The sequence below is a fragment of the Carcharhinus amblyrhynchos genome, chromosome 8 (assembly GCF_965287045.1).
Source record: "Carcharhinus amblyrhynchos chromosome 8, sCarAmb.v2.hapA, whole genome shotgun sequence".
NCBI classification, from domain to species: Eukaryota; Metazoa; Chordata; class Chondrichthyes; order Carcharhiniformes; family Carcharhinidae; genus Carcharhinus; species Carcharhinus amblyrhynchos.
Window position 1 is genome coordinate 115039707 of NC_137331.1, and position 20991 is coordinate 115060697.

The window sequence follows — 20991 nt, forward strand, 5'->3', positions numbered from 1 at the left end:
ATGCAAGAGAGAAATTTTTAAAGAAATCCGAGGTATGTGGTGACTGGGTGGGAAAGTGGAAGTGAGGTTAAAGGTCAGCCATGATCTTATTGAATGATGGGGCAAGTTTGAGGGCAATACGACCTCCTCCTACTCCTATTGATTACCTTCTCTTAAGCAAACTAAAGATAATGAGCTCTGAAAATCTATAGTCATGACCCTGGCGTAAGTGCTGGGATTGCATCTGCTGATATTATCCCCTCAGGCGGTCCCTCTGGATTGAGGATGACTTGTCCCCCTCAATGGACATAGAACATTACAGCGCAGTACAGGCCCTTCAGCCCTCGATGTTGTGCCAACCAGTGGAACCAATCTAATGACCCTCTAACCTAAACTATTCCAATGTTATCCATATGCCTATCCACTGACCATTTGAATGCCCTTAAAGGTGGCGAGTGCACAACTGCTGCAGGCAGGGCATTCCACACCCTTACTACCCTCTGAGTAAAGAACCTACCTCTGACATCTGTCCTATAACTACCACCCCTTAATTTACAGCTATGTCCCCTCTTATTAGCCATCACCATCCGAGGAAAAAGGCTCTCAATGGAGGCAATGACTATTTTTTAAATGGGAAAATGCTTAGGAAATCAGAACCACAAATGGAATTGGGAGTCATTGTTCAAGATTCTCTTAAGGTTAATGTGTAGGTTCAGTTAGGAAGGCAAATGCAATGTTAGCATTCAAGTTGAGTGGGCTAGAATACAAGAGCAGGGATGTACTTCTGAGGCTGTTTAAGGGTCTAGTCAGACCTCATTTGGAATATTGTGAGCAGTTTCGGGCCTCATATCTAAGAAAGGATGTGCTGGACTTGGGAAGTGTCCAGAGGAGGTTCACAAGAATGATCCCTGGAATGAAGAACTTGTCGTATGAGAAACAGTTGAGGACTCTGGATCTGTACTCGTTGGAGTTGAGAAGGGTGAGGGGGATCTCATTGAAACTTACAGGATACTGCGAGCCTGGGTAGAGTGGCCATGGAAAGGATGTTTCCACTAGTAGGAAAAACTAGAACCAGAGGGCACAACCTCAGGCTAAAGGGATGATCCTTTAAAACAGAGATGAGGAGGAATTTCTTCAGCTAGAGAGTGATGAATCTGTGGAACTTCTGGCCACAGAGGGCTGTGGAGGCTAGGTCATTGAGTGTCTTTAAGACAGAGATAGATAGGTTCTTGATTAATTAGGGGGTCAGGGGTTATGGGGAAAAGGCAGGAGAATGGGGATGAGAAATCAGCCATGGTTGAATGACGGAGCAGACTTGATGGGCCGAGTGGCCTAATTCTGCTCCTATGTCTTATGGTCTTGTGGTGTCATTAGAGTGTTTGCAGAGGCTGCTGTCCAACTTTGTATTCTGCAGTGAAGGGAATATCTTCAATGAAACCTGTCGTGTGATAGTTTAAATCTGTGTGCAAACCACACCTTTTCTTTATGTTAAAACCCAAAACCACTAACTTGGTATATTAGAGAAAAAAGTTACACAATATAACATCTTTCAGTTTACATTGGTGTTAAGCTGTGCACCGTCGCCAAGCTCTGCAGCCAGTATCAATGAATTGAAGAGGGTTGGGCTCCAATAGGAAGGAAGATGGTGGCTGGTATTATTTTGACTGGGACATGCGCACTAGCAGGAGGTCCAGCAGGTGTAAGAGAAGTGAGATATTAATATTTATATTTTGCATTATCAATCTAATACATACTGGGAAACAAGCTTGTGGTGGTTTGACTGGCTTAACTGGATTGGTAAGAGTTAGATTGCAAAGGTTAAAAAATAGAGAAGGTATGAATTCAAGTGGTTTGAAATAGTAACGAGCAGAGAGCTAGGAGTGTTTAAACAGAAATTTACATTTTCAAAAAATTGTTTCAAGTTGGCTGTTGTATTTCAAAAGGCACAAATACAATTGGAAGATTGTAAATAGATGAGGCAAATTAGTGTAAGTTTGCTTTGAAAATATAGTAGGCTTAAAGTGAAGAAAAGAGTTGCTCAATTCTGGGAAAAGATACTTCCCAAGGGTTGTAGAAGAAAATGGGGTGCAAATCAAAGGGAATAGACAGACTTATGGAATCATTGAAGACAGCGTGCGTGTGGTGGCTGTGTGACCTAGAACAAGGCAGCGTGGGTGTGGTGGCTGTGTGATCTAGAACTAGACAGTGTGGGTGTGGTGGCTGTGTGATCTAGAGCAAGGCAGTGTGGGTGTGGCGGCTGTGTGATCTAGAACAAGACAGTTTGGGTGAGGTGGCTGTGTGATCTAGAACAAGGCAGTGTGGGTGTGGCGGCTGTGTGATCTAGAACAAGGCAGTGTGGGTGTGGCGGCTGTGTGATCTAGAACAAGGCAGTGTGGGTGTGGTGGCTGTGTGATCTAGAACAAGACAGTGTGGGTGTGGTGGCTGTGTGATCTAGAACAGGACAACATGGGTGTGGTGGCTGTATGATCCAGAACAAGACAGTGTGGGTGTGGTGGCTGTGTGATCTAGAACAAGGCAGTTTGGGTGAGGTGGCTGTGTGATCTAGAACAAGGCAGTGTGGGTGTGGCAGCTGTGTGATCTAGAACAAGGCAGTGTGGGTGTGGCGGCTGTGTGATCTAGAACAAGGCAGTGTGGGTGTGGTGGCTGTGTGATCTAGAACAAGACAGTGTGGGTGTGGTGGCTGTGTGATCTAGAACAGGACAACATGGGTGCGGTGGCTGTATGATCCAGAACAAGACAGTGTGGGTGTGGTGGCTGTGTGATCTAGAACAAGGCAGTGTGGGTGTGGCGGCTGTGTGATCTAGAACAAGACAGTTTGGGTGAGGTGGCTGTGTGATCTAGAACAAGACAGTGTGGGTGCAGTGGCTGTGTGATCTAGAACAGGACAACATGGGTGTGGTGGCTGTGTGATCTAGAACAAGACAACATGGGTGTGGTGGCTGTGTGGTCTAGAACAAGACAGTTTGAGGTGTGGTGGCTGCATGATCTTGAACAGTAAAAAGTCTGACAACACCAGGTTTCAGTCCAACCGATTTATTTGATAGTAACGATCCTGAACAGGACAGTGTGTGTGTTGAAATCAGACCTGTGAACAGCAGTTTGTTATGTAGCAATGTTACTGAAATTTGTTATTGAGTAATAACAGATGAGGTCTGTTACCATCAAGCTGGGGTTTATCTTTGAGTTTGTTTAAGCATTTTAGGAATATTTGTAAAGTACTATTAACTATGTGAAGGTGTTCTTATGTTTTAAGTTTTTTTTGCTTTATTTGAATAAATATTTAATGTTAATTAATAAAATCATCGCAAATAGTCTGAGTTACTTGACTTCAGATAGCTCCTCATAATGTGCAAATTGCAATATCATCATGGCAGCTGATTCAAGTTCCCTTTGGGATTTGGGCAGCTTGTCCCTTACTATCTGCTGTGCCACAACACAGGGAACATCCACCAGTGGGGCAGTGGGGGAGATCCAACGGAATCACGTACCATTAGGCCTTTCCCCTGGCTGAGGGCCTTGCTGGCACAAACCCCATCTGCTGAGAGCTGTTGGCCAGTCAGAGGCCAGCAACTCCTCACTGCCACTAATGCCAGCAGGAGTGATGGCTGCTACCAGAGGCTAAGGATCATTGTCTGACCCCAGGTCAAAGGTGAGTGAAAGCAAGATGGGGATTGCAGGGCAAAGGTCATGGGACATTGCTGTTGGAGGCAGAAGTAGGAGTGGTGGCATTTAACGGCCCCCCCCCATTCTTCCTGTTGCCATATCTGAGAGGGAGTCCAGAACTAGGGATCATAATTTGGGATAAAGGGTAAACCTTTTAGAATGGGGGTGAGGAGAAATTTCTTCACCCCGAGGGTGGTGAATGGATGGAATTCACTACCATAGAATGTAAGTGAGGCCAAAATGTTGTGAGATTCCAAGAAGAAATTAGATATAACTCTTGGGGCTAAAGGAATTGGGGATGTGGGAGAGAAGGAGGGTTCAGAATATTGCATTTGATGATCAGCCATGATCATAGTGAATGGTGGAGCAGGCTCAAAGAACTGAATAGAACATAGAACATAGAACATTACAGCGCGGAACAGGCCCTTCGGCCCACAATGTTGCGCCGACCAGTCTTATTTTAAAAAAAAAATTGACCCACTAATCTAAACCAATCCCTTTTCGTCCATAAACCTATCCACCAATCTCTTAAACGCCCCCAAACTAGGCGCATTTACAACTGCAGCAGGCAGGGCATTCCAGTCCCTCACCACCCTCTGGGTAAAGAACCTGCCCCTGACATCCGTCCTATAACTACCCCCCCTTAATTTAAAGCCATGCCCCCTCGTGCTAGCTTTCTCCATCCGAGGAAACAGGCTATCACCATCCACCCTATCTAAACCTCTAATCATCTTATATGTTTCTATTAGATCCCCTCTTAGCCGCCTTCTTTCCAGTGAAAACAACCCCAAATCCCTCAGTCTCTCCTCATAGGACCTCCCCTGCATACCAGGCAACATCCTGGTAAACCTCCTCTGCACCCTCTCCAAAGCCTCCACATCCTTCCTGTAATGTGGGGACCAGAACTGCACACAGTACTCCAAGTGCGGCCGCACCAGAGTTGTGTACAGTTGCAACATGACGCTGCGACTCCTAAATTCAATCCCCCTACCAATAAACGCCAAGACACCGTACGCCTTCTTAACAACCTTATCTACTTGATTCCCAACTTTCAGGGATCTATGTACACATACACCTAGATCCCTCTGCTCCTCCACTCTATTCAAAGTCCTCCCGTTAGCCCTATACTCAACACATCTGTTATTCCTACCGAAATGGATTACCTCACACTTCTCCGCATTAAACTCCATCCGCCACCTCGCGGCCCAGCTCTGCAACCTGTCCAAGTCACCCTGCAAACTTCGACACCCTTCCTCACAATCTACCACACCTCCGACTTTGGTGTCATCAGCAAACTTACTAATCCACCCAACTATACCCTCATCCAGATCATTAATAAAGATTACAAACAGCAGTGGCCCCAAAACAGATCCCTGAGGCACACCACTTGTAACCGAACTCCATGATGAATAATTACCATCAACCACCACCCTCTGTCCCCTATCTGCTAACCAATTCCTGATCCAAGTACCTAAATTACCACCAATCCCATACATCTGCATTTTCTGCAGAAGCCTAATTGAGTCTCTAATGTCTATGTTTCTATGTCCCTGTCAGATGTAGTGCCTGATTATGAGCACCACCTTGTGAAGGCCGCTGGGTGGCCTTCCAAAGATAGAACATAGAATAGTACAGCACAGCACAGGCCCTTCGGCCCTCAATGTTGTGCTGAGCTCTGTCCAAACCCAAGATCAAGCTATCCCGCTCCCTATCATTCTGGTGTGCTCCATGTGCCTATCCAATAACCGCTTGAAAGTGCCTAAAGTGTCTGACTCCACTATCACAGCAGGCAGTGTATTCCACACCCCAACCACACTCTGAGTAAAGAATCTACCTCGGACATCCCCCCTATATCTCCCACCATGAACCTTATAGTTATGCCCCCTAGTAACAGCTACATCCACCCGAGCAACTAGTCTCTGCATATCCACTCTATCGATCCCTCTCATCATCTTATAAACCTCTAATAAGTCGCCTCTCATCCTCCTCCACTCTAAACAGAAAAGCCCCAGCTCCCTCAACCTTTCCTCATAAGACCTACCCTCCAAACCAGGCAGCATCCTGGTAAATCTCCTCTGCACTCTCTCCAATGCTTCCACATCCTTCTTATAGCGAGGTGACCAGAACGGCACACAATATTCCAAATGTGGTCTCGCCAAGGTCCTGTATAGTTGTAGCATAATCCCAAAATTATAGTGGACGATGTGGGATTGATCCCACTAACTCTCACATGCAAAGCGAGCGCTCTACCATTTGGACTAATTCCCCCAAGTTGCCAAGATGTGGGAAAGTTATACATCGTCCCTGAGCTACCATTAAATTGTGCTGGACTCGGGGATAATAGGTGTCAATTGGCACATTAATGAGTGGAATTGACCTGCTGACTCTGCGAATCCTGCATCGACTCCTTCCACCCTCACACCTAATTGGGGTGGGGGCTGGCGGGGGGGGGGGTGTATTTGCCACTGCTGGGAGACAAATGTGGGACCTCGCTCGCCATGAGCGCACCATCCTTTGTGTCGTACTGAACAGTGGTTCAGAGCATGTTGAAACATGCATGAGGTCGATAAAGATGGTTTGGGGAAGATTAACCAGTCTGTGACAGGAAGGGACAGAGCATGCAAACAAAGGAATGCCCTAACAAATCGGGTCCAGGTAACAAAGACTAACATAAAGACACTTTACCTGAATGCATGTAGCATTCGAAACAAAGTGAATGAATTGATGACACAAATCAGTACAAATGGGTATGATCTAGTGGCCATTAGAGAAACGTGGTTGCAGGGTGACCAGGACTGGGAACTAAATATCGAGGAGTATCAGACAATTCGGAAGGATAGACAGGAAGGAAAAGGAGGTGGGGTAGCTCTGTTAATTAAGATAACATCAGGGCGATAGTGAGAAACACTATAAGCTCAAAGGAGCAAAATGTGGAATCAATGTGGGTGGAGATAAGGAATAGTAAGGGGAAAAAGTCACTGGTGGGCGTGGTCTATAGGCCCCCAAATAATAATTTCGAGGTGGGGCAGGCGATAAACAAACAAATAACAGATGCGTGTAAGAACGCAACAGCAATAATCAAGGGGGATTTTAACCTCCATATTGATGGTCAACTCAAGTCGGACACGATGGACTTGAGGAAGAGCTCTTAGAATGCTGTTGGGATAGTTTCCTCGAACAGTATGTTACAGAACCTACGAGGGAGTGAGCTATCTTGGATCTGGTCCTGTGTAATGAGACAGGTAAAATTAATCGTCTTGTGAGGGATCCTCTTGGAATGAGTGATCACAATATGGTTGAATTTCAAATTCAGATGGAGGGTGAGAAAGTAGGGTCCCAAACCAGTGTCCTCTGCTTGAACAAGGGGGAGTACAATAGGATGGGGGCAGAGTTGGCTAATGTAAGCTGGGAGCACAGACTAATTGGCTGGACAGCTGAGGAACAGTGGAGGATTTTTAAGGAGATTTTTTCAGTACTCAGCAAAAATATATTCCAGTGAAAAGGAGGAAATGTAAGAAAAGAGATAACCAGCCATGGATAACTAAGGAAATAAAGGAGAGTATCAAATTAAAAACCAGTGTGTACAGAGCAGCCAAAATTAGTGGGGAACTAGAAGATTGGGAAAGCTTTAAAAAACAACAAAGAACTACGAAGAAAGCGATAAAGAAAGGAAAGATAGATTTTGAAAGTAAACTAGCACAAAATATAAAAACTGATAGTAAAGGTTTTTACAAATATATAAAACGGAGAAGAGTGGCTAAAGTAAATGTTGGACCCTTAGAAGATGTGAAGGGGGATTTAATAATGGGAAACAAGGAAATGGCTGAGGCCTTAAACAAGTTTTTTGTGTCGGTCTTCATGGTAGAGGACACAAATAGCTTACCGATAATTGACGTGGGACTGTAGGGGGTGAGGACCTTAAAACGATTACTATTACTAAAGAGGTAGTGCTTGGTAGGCTAATGGGTCTATAGGTAGACAAGTCCCCGGGTCTGGATGGAATGTATCCCAGGGTACTAAAAGAAACGGCAGAAGTAATAGCAAATGCGTTAGTTGTAATTTATCAAAATTTGCTGTACTCTGGGGAGGTGCCAGCCGATTGGAAAACAGCTAATGTAACACCACTGTTTAAAAAAGGAGGTAGACAAAAGGCGGGTAACTACAGGCCAGTTAGCTTAATATTCATAGTTGGAAAAATGCTGGAATCCATCATTAAGGAAGAAATAGCAGGACGCCTGGTTCAATCAAGCAGACGCAGCATGGCTTCATGAAGGGGAAGTCATGTTTCACTAATTTACTGGAATTTTATGAAGGTATAACGAGTGGGGTTGACAGAGGGGAACCAATGGATGTGGTGTATTTAGATTTCCAGAACATGTTCGATAAGGTGCCTCATAAAAGGTTGCTGCATAAGATAAAGGTACACGGAGTTGGGGGTAAAGTGTTAGCGTGGATTGAGGATTGGCTATCTAACAGGAAGCAGAGAGTTGGAATAAATGGGTACTTTTCCGGTTGACAATCAGTGACTAGTGGCGTGCCGCAGGGATCGGTGCTGGGGCCTCATCTGTTTACCATATACATAGATGATCTGGAGGAGGGGGCAGAGTGTAGGGTAACAAAGTTTGCGGATGACACAAAGATGAGTGGGAAAGCAAATTGCGTGGAGGACACAGAAAGTTTGCAGAGAGATTTGGATAGGCTAAGTGAGTGGGCAAGGATCTCGCAGATGAAGTATAATGTTGGCAAGTGTGAGGTTATCCACTTTGGAAGGAATAATAGTAAAATTTAAACGGTGAAAAATTACGACATGCTACTGTGCAGAGGGACCTGGGGGTCCTTGTGCATGAATCGCAAAAACCCAGTCTGCAGGTGCTGCAGGTGATCAAGAAGGCAAATGGAATGTTGGCCTTTATTGCGAGGGGGATAGAATATAAAAGCAGGGAGGTCTAGCTGCAATTGGTGAGACTGCAACTAGAGTACTGTGTGCAATTTTGGTCCCCTTATTTACGAAAGGATATCTTAGCTTTGGAGGGAGTACCGAGAAGGTTCACCAGGTTGATACCGGAGATGAGGGGGTTAGCTTACAAGGAGAGATTGAGTAGGCTGGGCCTGTACTCACTGGAGTTTAGAAGGCTGAGGGGAGATCTTATAGAGATGTTTAAGATAATGAAAGGGCTAGACAGGATAGAAGCAGCAAGGTTATTTCCACTTAGAATGGAAACAAGAACTAGAGGGCACAGCCTCAAAATATGAGGGGAGTCAATTTAGAACAGAGTTGAGGAGGAACTTCTTCTCCCAGAGGATAGTGAATCTTTGGAATTCTCTGCCCATTGAAGCAGTGGAGGCTACCTGGTTAAATGTGTTTAAGTCACAGATAGATAGATTTTTAACCAATAAGGGAATTAAGGATTATGGGGAGCAGGCGGGCAAGTGGAACTGAACCACTATCAGATCAGCCATGATCTTATTGAATGGTGGGGCTAGATGGCCCACTACTGCTCCCATTTCTTATGTTCTTAGATAATGAGAAAATAAATATTTGTTTCTGTTAAGGAGTGAAACTTTTGCTAATTCCAGAACTCTACATAAATTCCCCCCTGAATCCCTTCGGCAAGAAAATTCACAAATTGATTCAATAGGAATTACTCATGGAAATCCTAGTTTGTAGCTGGTGTTGTGTTTTATTGTGTAATACATTGCCCACTCCACCCTCAGCCTTTTGTTATTCAGTCTAATCGTATGGTAGTGTTTTAATTGGCTTCCCCTGAATGAGTCTATAACCACAAAGCTCCATTCTGACAATGAATCACTGAGTGATCTGTACAGAGAATGAAATATTTTAGTATTTTGCACATGCTCCATTCACTGCTGTGGAAAAGTCACAGCAACTTTATCTGGTGGACTAATGAATTGGTCATCATATGAATGAGAAGTTATTCTGGTACAGCGATTGCCTCAACTTTTACTCTGAAGTCATTTCTATGAATAATGAATGCAAAACAAAAGTACAACTCTGCCACATTTAAACATTTCTCAAATTGAAGGACTGAGTGAAGCATAAATTCTTCAGCCTTTCACAAATAATATTGGAAAGATCTAGAATTAGTCAAGGTTTAAGGTAAAAGAGGAAAAGTTTAAAGGAGATGTGCGAGGCATGTTTTTTTTTACATGGGGAATAGTAAGTGCCTGGGGTGTGCTGTCAGAGGAGGTGGTAGAAGAAGACACAATAGCAATGTTTAAGAGGCATCTTGACAGATACATGAACAGGCCGGGAATAGAGGGATATGGACTATGTAAAGGTGTCATGTGTCAGTGCAAGCTTGATGGGCCGAAGGCTATGCTATACTGCTCTTTGTTCCTTCTTTAATACTGGATAGGTTAAGTAATGCAAACTGCTGATATCTTCCCTTATTTGTCTCTAAAGAACTATTTAAGATCACTCTGAATTTATGAACCTAAAGTAAAAGATAAAGTAACTGAACTAAGTTCCAATCTGCACCAGAAATGAACCTGTTCCTGAGATACGGACTTCATCATGTGACAATACTGTACCTTAAGAAATGTATTTTAGTCATGACTCTCAGCAGGATGTTTCTAACAGTCCCTTCCATTTTATCATTGTGTCTACCAGCATCCTATATTGTTGCTGCAGCAGCATAATTGTTTCTAATGGATAGAATGTTGGTTTCAATCTGAACTAATGCTGTTCTGCTGTTTTCCCCTGGGATTTTGCCAAGTGGGGCTTAATTGGCAAGTATAGTCATGTAAAAGTAAAGTTTGTTTATTAGCCACATGTAGGCTTACATTAACACTGCAATGAAATTACTGTGAAAATCCCCAAGCTGCCACACTCCAGTGCCTGTTCGGGCACACTGAGGGAAAATTTAGCATGGCCAATATACCTAACCAACACATCTTTCAGACTGTGGGAGGAAACCAGAGCACTTGGAGGAAACCCATGCAGACACGGGGAGAACATGCAAACTCCACACAGATAGCGACCAAAGCTGGGAATCAAATGCCTGCTACTGTGAGGCAGCAGTGCTAACCACTGTGCCACCTGTGATGGGAAGCTAGGCTTAAACAGGATATTCAAGCTCAGATGTTGCTTCTGAGTAAAGGGAGAGCAGTGTCTCTCTTTTCCCCTTTCTCAAGTTGGAGACTGGAATCTGCCAGTAGATAAGTTTCTTTCCTGGAGATTCTAGTGTATGAGAGTGGATCTTTCTCTGAAAATTGCTGTCTAGGTTTCTGTCCAGAAGTGTTAAAAAACTGAAAATTCAGCATCACAGGAGCATACTTGTTTTGTACTAGCTTATTCTGAAGAAGTGAGTATGTCTATCGGTTATTGCTTTAAATTGGAACAACAGAGATAGCTAGCTGTTAAGAATTGTTCTTTGCCATGTCTAAGTGTTTTATTTGGTAAAAGATACGCTAATTCTTTTTGTTACATTCTAAGTGTGTTCTTAAATAAAGTTTGTTTTGGTAAAAGCTTCCCAGTGGGTCATTTGAATCATACCTGGAGTGAAACACATTATGCTCACCCTAATACCAAAATCAAATGCAAAAGTTTGGGGTCTCGGCTAACTATATAACGTACCTTGGAGTTTCTGCTCTGGCCCTTACAAGCATTAGGAAGAATGTAGAGCCTCTTCATTTAGTCTGGAAGGTATGATTGCAGATCCTTATGGATGGATACAGTTCTCCATAATAAGTGGATGGTTATGGGGAGTTTGAGATCTGCAATTTTCCATTCCAAGCAATGTTTTGCTTTTCAGAAGATTAAAAGTGACACTGGTCTGACACTGATCTGACACTGACCTGACACTGACCTGACACTGATCTGACACTGATCTGACACTGACCTGGCACTGACCTGACACTGGCCTGTCGCTGATCTGACACTGACCTGATGCTGACCTGTCGCTGACCTGACATTGGCCTGACACTGACCTGACACTGACCTGACACTGACCTGTCGCTGATCTGACACTGACCTGACACTGACCTGACACTGGCCTGTCGCTGACCTGACACTGACCTGACACTGACCTGACGCTGACCTGTCGCTGACCTGACGCTGACCTGTCGCTGACCTGACACTGACCTGACGCTGACCTGACGCTGACCTGGCACTGACCTGACGCTGACCTGACGCTGACCTGACACTGACCTGACGCTGACCTGACGCTGACCTGACGCTGACCTGTCGCTGACCTGACGCTGACCTGACGCTGACCTGGCACTGACCTGACGCTGACCTGACGCTGACCTGACACTGACCTGACGCTGACCTGACGCTGACCTGACACTGGCCTGACGCTGGCCTGACGCTGACCTGACGCTGACCTGACGCTGACCTGGCACTGACCTGACACTGGCCTGACACTGGCCTGACGCTGACCTGTCGCTGACCTGACGCTGACCTGATGCTGACCTGTCGCTGACCTGACATTGGCCTGACACTGACCTGACACTGACCTGTCGCTGACCTGACACAATGCTTGATTGTGCTGTCTCTCAGGAGTGAGAAGCTTCTCACCAGTTCTCTCCCGGTGGGATCAAACCACATAATTTACAATACATTCCACACAATATTTCTGTTCAATAACTTCTTGTCAGAACATTACTGTTGAATCTGCTTCCACCAACCTCTCAGGCAGCGTGTTCAGATCACAAAAAAATCATTGCATTGTGTACAAAAATATTTTTCCTGGCACCTCTTAAGTTTTTGCAAACATCTTAAATCTATGCTCCTTGGTGACTTGTGATAGAGAATCTGAGCAGTACGATGGCACAGTGGTTAGCACTGCTGCCTCACAGCACCAGGGACCTGGGTTCAAATCCAGCTCAGGTCACTGTCTGTGTGGAGTTTGCACATTCTCCTTGTGTCTCCGTGGGTTTCCTCCAGGTTCTCCCAACTCCTACCACATTCCGAAAGATGTGCTGGTTAGGCGGATTGGCCATGCTAAATTGCCCCTTAGTGTCAGGGGATTAGCAGGGTAAATGTGTGGGGCTGGGGGTGTAGGGGCTGGGTGGGATTGTGGGTGGTGCAGGCTTGATGGGCTGGATGGCCTCCTTCTGTACTGTAGGGATTCTACGAACTGGTGTGACAACAATAATCTCCTCCTCAATGTCAACAGAACAAAGGATATTGTGGTCGACTTCAGGAAGCGTAAAGAAGAACATGACCTGTCTACATCAATGGATCGAAGTAGAAAAAGTCAAGAGCTTCAGGTTTTTAGGGATTCAGATCTCCAACAACTTGTCCCAGTCCCCCAGTGCTGACACTATAGTTAAGAAATCCCACCAACGCCTCTACTTTCTCAAGAGACTAAAGAAATTTGGCATGTCAGCTACAATTCCAACTTTTACAGATGCACCATAGAAAACATTCTTTCTGGTTGTATCACAGATTGGTATGGCTCCTGCTCTGCCCAAGACTGCAAAAAGGTTATGAATATAGCCCAATCCATCACACAAACAAGCCTCCCATCCATTGACTCTGTCTACACTTCCTGCTGCCTCAGTAAAGCAGCTGCATAATTAAGAACCTCCGCCCCAGACATTCTCTCTTCCACCTGCTTTGGCCAGGAAAAAGATACAAAAGTCTGAGGTCACTTTCCAACCGATTCAAGAACAACTTCTTCCTTCCTGCCATCAGACTTTTGAATAGATCTACCTCACATCAAGCTGATCTTTCTCTACACCCTAGCTATGACTGTAACACTGCATTCTGCACTCTCTCCTTTCCTTCTCTATGAATGGTATGCTGTGTCTGTATAGTGTGCAAGAAACAATGCTTTTCATGTGACAATAATAAATCAAATCAAATCATCAGTCCTTTCACCTCTGGAAACAATTTCCAGAAATAGTATTAGAGATGTGGAGGGGGAAATGGCAAAGCAGATTATAGGTAGGTGTGGAGGTCACAGGGTAGTTATCATGGGTGACTTTAACTTTCCAAATATTGATTGGAACCTTTATAGGTCAAATAGTTGGAATGGGGCACTTTTTGTACAGTGTGTGCAGGAGGGTTCCCTGACACAATATGTGGATAGGCTGACAAGAGGTGGGGCCACATTGGACTTGGTACTGGGAATGAACCGGGCCAAGTGTTAGATTTGTTTGTGGGAGAGCACTTTGGAGATAGTGACCACAATTCAGTGTCTTTCATTATTGCAATGGAGAGGCATAGAGCCATATGGCAGAGCAAGGTTTATAATTAGGGGAAGGGTAATTATGATGCGATTAGGCAAGAATTAGAGAGCATAAGTTGGGAACAGAAACTGTCAGGTATGGGCACAAACGAAAAGTAGAGCTTTTTCAAGGAACAAATACTGCGTGTCCTTGATAGGTATGTCCCTGGCAGGCAGGGAGGAAATGGCCAAGTGAGGGAACCATGGTTCACAAAGGAAGTTCTCATGTTCTTATGTAAGTTGAATGTCTTGTCAAGAGGAAAAAGGAAGCTTATGTAAGAATGACAAAACAAAGCTCAGTTGGGTCGCTTGAGGGTTACAAGGTAGCTAGGAATGAGTTAAAAAAAGGGCTTAGGAGAGCTAGGAGGGGGCATGAGAAGTCCTTGGCATGTCAGATAAAGGAAAACCCCAAGGCTTTTTACTCTGACGTGAGAAATTAAAGAATGACCAGGGTGAGGTTAGAGCCAGTCAAGAATAATAGTGGGAACTTGTGCATAGAGTCAGGAGAGATTGGTGAGGCGTTGAACGCTTTTCTTCAGTGTTCACTAAGGAGAGGGGCCATTTTTTTGAGGGTGAGAGTGTGATACAGGCTAATAGGATGGAAGAAGTAGTTGTTCTAAAGGAAGATGTATTAGCAATTTTGAAAAAGCTGAGGGTCGATAAGCCCCCTGGGCCAGACGGGATACATCCTAGGATACTTTGGGAGGCAAGGGATGAGATTGTGGAGCCTTTAGCTTTGATCTTTGGGTCCTCATTGTCCACAGGGATTATGCCAGAGGACTGGAGAGTGGCGAATTTTGTTCCTCTCTTCAAGGAAGAATGACCTGGTAATTATAGACCAATTAATATTACTTCGGTGGTCAGTAAATTAATGGAAAGGGTCCTGAGGGGCAGGATTTATGACCATTTGGAAAGATGCAGCTTAATCCAGGATAGTCAGCACGAATTCGTGAAGGGTAAGTCCTGTCTCACAAATTTGATTGAATTCTTTGAAGAGGTAACCAGGTGTATAGACGAAGGTAGGGCAGTTGATGTCATATACATGGATTTTAGTAAGGCATTTGATAAGGTTCGCTATGGTACGCTCATGAAGAAAGTAAGGAGGTGTGGGATAGAAGGAAATTTGGCCGATGGGATAAGTAACTGGCTGTCTCATAGAAGACAGAGGGTGGTGGTGGAGGGAAATTTTTCAGACTGGAGACCAGTTACCAGCGGTGTACCACAGGGATCAGTGCTGGGTCCTCTGATATTTATGATTTTTATCAATGACTTGGAGAAGGGAGCTGAAGGGTGGGTTAGTAAATTTGCTGATGACACCAAGATTGGTGGAGTAGTGGATGAGGTGGAGGGCTCTTGTAAGCTGCAAAGAGATGTTGATAGGATGCAGAGCTGGGCAGAAAAGTGGCAGATGGAGTTTAACCCTGATAAGTGCAAGGTGATTCATTTTGGTAGGACAAATTTGAATGCAGATTACAGGGTCAACGGCAGGGTTCTGAGGAATGTGGAGGAACAGAGAGATCTAGGGGGTCATATCCACAGATCTCTGAATGTTGCCACTCAAGTGGATAGAGCCGTGAAGAAGGCTTATAGTGTGTTAGCATTTATTAACAGGGGGTTTGAGTTTAAGAGCCATGGGGTCATGCTGCAACTGTACAGGACCTTGGTGAGACCACATTTGGAATATTGTGTTCAGTTCTGGTCACCTCGCTATAAGAAGGATGTGGAAGCATTAGAGAGAGTGCAGAGGAGATTTACCAGGATGCTGCCTGGTTTGGAGGGTAGGTCTTATGAGGAAAGGTTGAGGGGGCTGGGGCTTTTCTCTTTAGAGCGGAGGAAGATGAGAGGCAACTTAATAGAGGTTTATAAAATGATGAGGCGGATAGATAGAGTGGACGTTCAGAGACTATTTCCTCAGGTGGATGTAGCTGTTACTAGGGGACATAACTATAAGGTTCATGGTGGGAGATGTAGGAGGGATGTCCAAGGTAGATTCTTCACTCAGGGAGTGGTTGGGGTGTGTAATAGACTGCCTGCTGTGATAGTAGAGTCAGACACTTTAGGAACTTTCAAGTGGTTATTGGATAGGCACACAGAGCACACCAGAATGATAGGGAGTGGGATAGCTTGATCTTGGGTATGGACATAGCTCAGTACAACATTGAGGGCTGAAGGGCCTGTACCGTGCTGTACTGTTCTATGTTCTATGTTCACTTTATTTTGTTTCTGTGATGAATTTGGCCTTGGTGTACAGGGGTTCAAGTTTCATTTAGTGGCGGCTTGATAAGTGTGGCTAACCGGGGTACACTGTTTACTGCTCTGTACCTTAGTGAGGCTCAGAGAGGGACTCTCACTCCTCACAGTACTGAGGCAGGGTGGAGCTGGTAAATTTCGGAGGTGGAAACAGGCAGTGAATGTGATTGACATTCCTTATTTTAAACAGATGTTTGACAGTCTGGTGCTTAACAACAAACCCAAACAGAACTTGGTGCTTAACAACAAACCCAAACAGAACTGAGGCCGGCCAAGAAAATACTATTCACATCTTGCACTCCCTGTTAAAGGCTGCCGCATCCTTGGGGATTCCCCTGTGACTGAGTGTGATTCAAGCAATAACCAGTGAAACTCTTGATGGACTTTTCACCGGGAGGATATTGCTGCAAGCCAAGAGAGGGAGTAGCAGATTTCACTCTCAGTAGAAACGAAGTGTATCTGAGGTGGCAGAGATCTGACAGTGAAGGGGTGTCAGATATCCCTGTTTGGATGCTTGGGGTGTGTTCTTGGGTAGGGACAATCTCGTAAAGGTTCTCATTCTATTGCTGCTGCATATGTATCTTTGAAAGTGGCAGGGCAATTTGTGAAGGCTGTTTAAAAAACATAGAAATATAGAAGATAGGAGCAGGAGGAGGCCATTTGGCCCTTCAAGCCTGCTCCGCTATTCATTACAGTCATGTCTGATCGTCCAACTCAATAGCCTAATCCTGCTTTCTCCCCATAGCTTTTGATCCCATTCACCCCAAGTACTATATCCAGCCCCTCTTGAATACATTCAATGTTTTGGCAACTACTTCTTGTAGTAATGAAGTACTGCTTGTTGATTTGGCAAAGGCGTTTGACTTAATTGGTCACAAGCTTCTTATTAAAGCACTTGAGTGTGTTAAACTTCCACAAGTCTTTGTAGATCTTATCCAAGATCTCTACACTGGCAACACAACAGTGATAGAAGGCGACAAGTCTAAGACCACTCCAATAGGCATAGAGCGGAGTGTAAAACAGGGAGACACACAGGCTCATCACTATTTGGGTGAAGAAATGTCCTAAATGATCTCCCCCGAATCCTCAAACTGTGAGCCCTGGTTCTGGACTCCCCCACCATCTGGAACATTCTCCCTGCATCTACCCTGTCTAGTCCTGTTAGAATTTTATAAGTCTCTATGAGATCCCCTCCCATTCGTCTGAACTCCTGTGAAAACATTCCCAACTGAGTCAATTTCTCCTGATGCATTGGTCCTACCATCCCCTTACCGGATCCTTGGCTTCATTCACAACAGCAAGGAAGTCATGTTAAACCTTCATAAAGCACTGGTTCCCTCAGGACATTCTCCCACGATGGCGGGTGATTATGGTGGCATTTGTCCCGTTGGCCAGAATGGTGGCACCCCGCGCTAGAATCATTAATTATGCAGAGCTATGTTCCCCTCCCACTCTCCCGGTGAGCTGGCAACTGATTCGTCTGCCCGCCATTAGCTGGTGCCTTCAATGCTCCTGGCGCCATATTTAAACAGTCGTATCACTGCCGCCAGTCCACCTGTCTTCACCAGAATGTACAGGGTGTCAGCAACCCAGAGAGTAAAGGCTAACAGCCTCAAGAAGAAACCTATTCCTCGATTCAGCTGCCCTTCCCCCTGAATCCATCATCTGCTCCACTTGGATCTGGAGTCTTCACCCATCCCTTTCCAGTAAACGGTGTGATATTTCTTCCACCCCTTTGTCTATGAGCTTTGTCAGAGTCCAGCTTCCCTCCCCATCAGCTTCTCCTTGCCTTCTGTTTTTATTCTTAGGTCATAGAGTCATAGAAATTTACAGCATGGAAACAGTCCCTTCGGTCCAACTTGTCCATGCCACCCTTTTTTTTAAAACACTAAGTTAATCCCAATTGCCTGCGTGTGGCCCATATCCCTCTATATTCATCTTACTCATGTAATTTTCTAAATGCTTTTTAAAAGACATCTCTACTACAGCCTTTGGCAGCTTGTTCCAGACACTCACCACCCTCTGTGTGGAAAAAATTGTCCTCTGGACTCTTTTGTATCTCTCCCCTCTCACCTTAAACCTACGCCCTCTAGTTCTTGACTCCCTACCTTTGGGAAAGAATATTGACTATCTAGCTGATCTATGCCCCTCATTATTTTATAGACCTCTATAAGATCACCCCAAAGTCTCCTACACTCCAGAGAAAAAAGTTCCAGTCTATTCAGCCTCTCCTTATAACTCAATCCATCAAGTCCTGGTAGCATCCTAGTAAATCTTTTCTGCACTCTTTTTAGTTTAATAGTAGGGTGACCAGAACTGTACACAATACTCCCAGTGTGGCCTAACTAACGTCTTGTACGACTTCAACAAGATGTCCCAACATCCATTTTCTTCATCCATTCTTTGCCCCTCTGCCTGCCATCATCAGCCCTCACCCTTTACCCCTCCTTGCACAGTCCTCCCCCCCACATTTCCTCCCCCCTCCTTGTTTTCATCAGGCCACCAGAAGCCCCTTCAGTCCCTTGTTGAACATCAGAGATCTGTTGCGATGGCTGCATGATTTGCACCCTGTACATGCTGTCCAGATAGATACTGGTGTGTGGCACCACGGGAGGACCGTGACCCCCTGTACTGCCCAACACTGGGTGTAGCACTGCACAGAGACAGTGGCACAGGAGGGTCCGTGAACCCAGCAGTACGGTGCTGTCCATGAAGACCAGTTGGAGATGGCAGGCAGGTGCTGGTCTGTCCTGGCAGAGTGATGGACAGTGCATCAGGAGCTACACAGCTCTACGGCAGTCTGGCATTCACCCCGCCAAAGTCTCTGGTGAACTGAGCACCTTGTGGGCGCCACTTTTCAACAATTAGGCTTTGACGTCAATGTTATTTCACGCTGACATGAGGCAAAATTGAAAGGCCTGAAGGGAAGCCCGCTGTTTTAATGAACATTCACGAAATGCCAGTGACAACTGTGCCACCTGCCAGTGGGAAGACTGTGCCACCTGCCAGTGGGAAGACTGTGCCACCTGCCAGTGGGAAGACTGCACCACCTGCCAGTGGGAAGACTGTGCCACCTGCCAGTGGAAAGACTGCGCCACCTGCCAGTGGGAAGACTGCGCCACATGCCAGTGGGAAGACTGCGCCACCTGCCAGTGGGAAGACTGCACCACCTGCCAGTGGGAAGACTGTGCCACCTGCCAGTGGGAAGACTGTGCCACCTGCCAGTGGGAAGATGGCACCACCTGCCAGTGGGAAGGCTGTGCCACATGCCAGTGGGAAGACTGTGCTACCTGCCAGTGGGAAGATGGCACCACCTGCCAGTGGGAAGACTGCACCACCTGCCAGTGGGAAGACTGCGCCACCTGCCAGTGGGAAGACTGCACCACCTGCCAGTGGGAAGACTGTGCCACCTGCCAGTGGGAAGACTGTTCCACCTGCCAGTGGGAAGACTGCACCACCTGCCAGTGGGAAGACTGCACCACCTGCCAGTGGGAAGACTGCACCACCTGCCAGTGGGAAGACTGTGCCACCTGCCAGTGGGAAGACTGCGCCACCTGCCAGTGGGAAGACTGCACCACCTGCCAGTGGGAAGACTGCACCACCTGCCAGTGGGAAGACTGCGCCACCTGCCAGTGGGAAGACTGCGCCACCTGCCAGTGGGAAGACTGCGCCACCTGCCAGTGGGAAGACTGTGCCACCTGCCTATATTGAAAATATATAAATGATTTAGGTAATTAAGTAAGAACATAAAAATTAGTAGCAGGAGTTGGCCATCTGGCTCCTCGAGCCTGCTCCACTTTTCAATAAGATCATGGCTGATCATGTTGCGGACTCAGCTCCACTCACCCGCCCACTCACCTTAACCCTTAATTCCATTACTGTTCAAAAATGTATCTATCCTTGCCTTAAAAACATTCAATGAGGCAGCCTCAACTGCTTCGCTGGGAATTCCACAGATTCACAATCCTTCGGGTGAAGAAGTTCCTCCTCAACTCAGTCTTCCCCTTATTTTGAGGATATGCTCCCTACTCCAGTTTCACCCACCAGTGAAAACAATTTCCCTGCTTCTATTTTATCTATTCCCTTCAAAATCTCGTATGTTTCAATAAATCCCCCCTTTTTCTTTTCAGTATAGTCCCAGTCTACTCAATCTCTCCTCATGAGCCAACCCCCTCAACTCTGGAATCAACCTAGTGAATCTCCTCTGCACCCCCTCCAGTGCCAGTATATCCTTTCTCAACTAAAGAGACCAAAACTGTACACAGTTCTCCAGGTGTGGCCTCACCAGCACCTTATACAGCTGCAACATAACCTCACTGTTTTTAAACTCCATCCCTCTCGCAATGAGATTGATGGAGAAAAAGCAAAGCAATACCATTGGATGGAATTGTGTTAACTTCGAGGATGAGAGACATGAACACTTAAATCAATAATGATTAACGGAGCTTACTCCAAATACCACCACAACAACCTGCATTTGTATAGTGTCTTCAACGCAATAAAACATCTCAAGGAGTATTATTCAGCAAGATTGGACATTGAGTCACATAAAGTGGGATTAGAGAAGATGGCCAATAAGCTTGGTCAAACAGATAGGTTCTAAGGAGCATCGTAATGAGGGAGAAAGGAACCAGAGAGATGGAAAGGTTTAGGGAAGGAATTCCAGAGCTTGGGGTCCAGCTGAGGGCAAGGACACTGATGGTGGAGCAAGTCAACTGGTGGATTAACAAGAATTTGGAGCAGCGCAGGCATCTGATTGGGTCGTGGGGCTGGAGGAGATTACAGAGATAGGGATGGAGGCAAGAGGAAATGGAGGGATTTGGAAATAGGGATGAGAATTTTAAAACTGGGACATTGCTTGACTGCGAGTCAATGTTTTAAG